Here is a 4,620-nt window from a genome sequence, read left to right on the forward strand (position 1 = left end):
CCTTCCATTCAGGAAAGATGACATCAACCCCCTGATGATGCCATAAGTTATTGTTAGGACCCCGCCAATGGTCACCTTGGCTAGCTCGTGCCATAGGTTGTCATTATTGATGGCCTCTAATGACAACTAACTTGTTGTTAAGGATAAAGTTGTCATCAACGCCACTTATCATCAGAGCAACTTGTCGTTAGTGCTTGCCAACACCAGTTTATCATCAACCACCTTTTTTGTGCACTTTTTTTATGAGATTTGCCTTCCTAGCCTTCCAAAATCACATTTGGAAACCTTTCCCATTCCCAAAAGCCCTTTTCTTAAGAAAAATCTTCATCCAAGGCAATAAACCTTGACTAAATCCCAACTTTTGATCCAAAACAACCCATTTAGAGGTTGTTCATTTAGATGGATCCCAGATATGTAAAAAAAAATCTAGATCCGCCTAAAAAACTGTAAATAGGGAGTCACCCCTATTTCAACATCTGGTGTTTATCTGAAGTTCAATTATGTCTACATCCTCACTCTACCTAAATCTCTACAAGGCCTAGCCTAGTCCACCTATCCTATCCGACTTAGCATAGCCGATCACGTCAAGACTAGCCTAGCCTAGGACCCAGATCCCTTGTCTCACACCTTTTTGGAGCCTGCGTTTAGCCGAAGTGTAGCCCATGCTTTCTCGTGCTTGTCAATCGTAGAAAAGGCTACCTAAAACCAATGTGAGATTTAGTTTTTATTTTTGTTTATTTTATATGTTTTTCTAAGTTTGTGATAGTTCTAACGTTTATATGTTGTCTTCTTTTGCGTCTTTTTCTCAAGTTTTGATGGCTCCCGCCATCAAACTCATTTTCTTCTAGGTCTTGAATATGAGGTGAATATCTCTGCAACGTCACTGCTCTAAAACAACAATAGAGGATTCTTGGTTCGGCTGATCCCTGCCCATCGAAGGAGGAAAAGCTCTTTACCTTGAAGAACAGTTCCCACACTCTCTTAAAATCTAGATATGGTTTTAGGTCTATTTTAAACAAAAAAATATCTTTTAGTGGGAAAACCCTTGTTTTGTTTTTTTAAAATCTAGGAGAGATCTATAGAATGGAGATCACACGATGGGATAGTTCACTTAATCCAAGAAGTGAGTTTTTTAGAAAATGGCTCTGTGAGGTTAGTAGTTTTGTTATTCTTGTGTTTTTCGGATCCAAATCTCATTTTCTGTTTTATATCCTATGAGACACTGACAGATTGGTAGGGTCATATTTATCTCTTCATAAATCTCTTTTATGTGTTCTTAGACTCATTAGAAAGTAGACAATGTGACTATATTTCACTTGCTCAGAACATCTTCAAATTATGTCTAGACAACCTCTGAAAATAACTGTGAACAGTAAGAAATAATCATTTTGATGATTATTTCTTGCCCAAAATACTCGCTCTTTCATCTGTATCTCAACAACCCAATATTAAAAATTCATGATTTTTGGTTCGTTAAAAAGATGCAATCCAAATATAAGTTTATCTAGTTTTAAACCAAAGCCAAAACCAAATCCAAAAATCCCTCTTGGGCTTTTATTTTTCTAATTCAAAATTGGGCTGCATTATTTTCTCTTCGCATTAAAATAGTCAACCAATCTTTGTTCCCGAATACATATATCCCCAATCGCTCATCAGATCGTTGTGATTTCAGTGTAGTTAGGAAGGTAACAAACTCTTTTTTTGTATCTTTTATTGTTTTTTCAAATTTTTGGTGCATATGGCTACAAAATAGGTAGAATAAGTTTGGATAGGGGTGGTAGCTTTTGTTCAACACTTATTTCAAGAGCATTTTAGGGGGACATATCTCGGTACCCATTTGTTAGTTTTTGACATGTCATATACCATTGAAAAAATATTTTAATTTTCTTCCTTTTCTCTATTGGGAGTTTTCCTGAATTCTGCAATTTTCAAGGTTGAAAATCAGTATTAATGTCTATTATTGTCTGTCGACTTGAAAATTTTTTATTAAAAATTTCCCTTTTCGGATCAGAATTGATTTCCTTTGGGTTTCGGAGTTTAGACCTCTTTAACCCGTGTATGCACCTTTTTTTCTGTGTTGTGTCTAGCATTTGGATTTTTTGGATAAGGTCTATATCCATATCCAAAGATTTGATTCATTTTGTTTTCTCGCATAAAAATTGTTTTGGACATAAAACCATAGTGTTTTCTCGTGTATTTTCATCTCGTTTCCTAGGTAAAGACAATAGATTGTGTGTTTTCTCTATTGTCCTAGACTTAGGAAAGTAGCCTAGAAAAAAACTCATTAAAAATTTGTATGACACCTAAAATTTCTTAAGAAAATAGCAACCACCAATCTAACAAAACTCACAATTTCAACGAAACTCCAAAATTTTCAAAAAAATCGCAATTCACCTATACATTAAAATAGCAAAACTCAGTTTAAACTAACAATCTCAACCATGAGATTAACTTTTTTGGTTTTTTACTACTTTTCTTCCACTCCACCCTCGTCATCACTACCACCACTTCTCCACCCTCATCGCCACCATTGTCATCAATACCACTAGCACCATTACCACCACCACTATCCTCATCATCACCGTTACCACCACCACTACCATTATCTATTACCATTGTCATCACCACCATTACCACCACCACCACTACCATTGCCATTACCACTGCCATTGTCACCACTACCACCACCATCACTATTGCCATTACCATCACCATCATCAACACTGCCACCATCTTCATCTACCATCACCATTACCACCACTACCATCAATATCACCATTGCCACCATCTTAATCTACCACCACCATCAACATCAACACCACCACTAAGCTTTACTAGTCTTATAACAACTAGGTTTCACTATTTTAGTGCAACCAAGTTTCACTAAACCATATAGGTAAATCTTAGTTTCATTGGCGAAAGTGGGGTTTTGCTAAAACTTTTAAAGGCTACACAATTTTAGTGAAATTGAGATTCTCTGGTACAATTTTAGCAAAAGTTAGTTGCAAAATAATGAAACTCGATTGTGATAAAATAGCAAAATTCAATTGTAAAACCTAGCTGCTATGGGATTAGGGAAACCTAGTGGTGGTAGGGGTGATGGTGGCAGTGGTAATGACAGTGATAACAATGGTAATTATGGTGATGACAATGGTAAAAGATGGTGGTAATGTCGATGGTGTTAATGGTGGCGATGGTAATGGTGATAATGGTAATGACATTAGTAAAGGTGATGATAGTGGTGGTAATGACAATGATAGTGGATGGTGGTGGTGGTAATAGTGGTGATGAAAATGGTGATAATGATACAGTGATGGTGGTAGTAATAATGAAGACAATGGTGATGATGATAGTGGTGGTGATGATGATGATGTTGGTGATAGGGATGATGGGGGTGGAGTTGAAGAAAAATAGTTGTAAAAAAAAATCTCGAGATTTGTTACCTTAAATTGAGTTTCATTATTTCAATGTGAATCTCAATCTTATTGGAAAAAGTAAAATTTTGTTGAAACGGTTAGTTTTGCTAGAAAAATATTTTAATAGAAAGGTAAAATCATAAAAAATACTCTCAAATTCAAGAGAAATCAAGTGGGTGGTGAGAAATATTGTGATAACTTGTGGCTATTATGTGAAATAACATTATGAGCAAGGGTTGTACGATCATTTTTTTTATTGATTATGCACAAAAACCAACATTGAATGGGCTGACTTGCCTTTCTAAAAAGCTCTGCCAAGTTATGGTCTTCACACCTGATAGCATAAAATAAGCAGATCAGATGACCTGTAAAATCACTTTAAGAAAGTAATTTGCTATCCTCACCAGCCATTGCTTACCGTCCTTATGCAAGTTGTGGGTCCAACCAAAAGTTAATGATGATGTGATCATTGACAGTCATAACAGTGACCATCAATCGCCATAATGGACGTTGAAGATGTGAAATCACTTTCCCAAAGTGATTTGACAGATCTGCTCTCCCATAAAACCAAAATGCCACCCCTACTCCCCTTAGCAAGGGAGAGGGTGGTGTATGTTCGCCCCCGATGATTCACTGAATCCCATGTCTGTGTTCGGGGGGATGAATGAGCGCCACATATTTACACACATGGGGCTCGTATTCCCGTGTATGTTGACATAACTTTGCATCGGACTCTGGTGTTGTTGCAAAGACTTAAGTACCCTTTCTTGCTATTCTTGCCATAAAACGACGGTTTGAGAAAATGATAAGAATATCCTTCATTCAAAAAAAGAAAAACAAACGGTTCAAAAAAAGAACAAACATGTCCTCCATCCAGAAAGTCCCTGCACTGCAGGATTATTTGAGAAAGGAACCCCCTCTGGAGAAAGCCATGAACATCAACCCTCTCTCTCTCCCTTCTCTTTCTGCTTCTGTGCACATCCAGCAGATGATCCTACACTGCTCCAGAAAGCATCAACTGATCTGCACACTGACTGTAGCATGGTTCAACTTGATGAGTTGTGGAGCCTGATTAAGAGATTTTGCCCTTACAGGAGGGGGGTTTGGGGGCTCCCACCGGTGTGGGTAGCATCGTTCAACTTAATAAGTTGTGGAGCCAGATTCAGAGATTTTGCTCCTACAAGAGGGGGTTTGGGGGCTTCCC

Source organism: Nuphar pumila, chromosome 3 (genome assembly GCF_984573655.1).
Source record: "Nuphar pumila chromosome 3, dmNupPumi1.hap1.1, whole genome shotgun sequence".
NCBI classification, from domain to species: domain Eukaryota; kingdom Viridiplantae; phylum Streptophyta; class Magnoliopsida; order Nymphaeales; family Nymphaeaceae; genus Nuphar; species Nuphar pumila.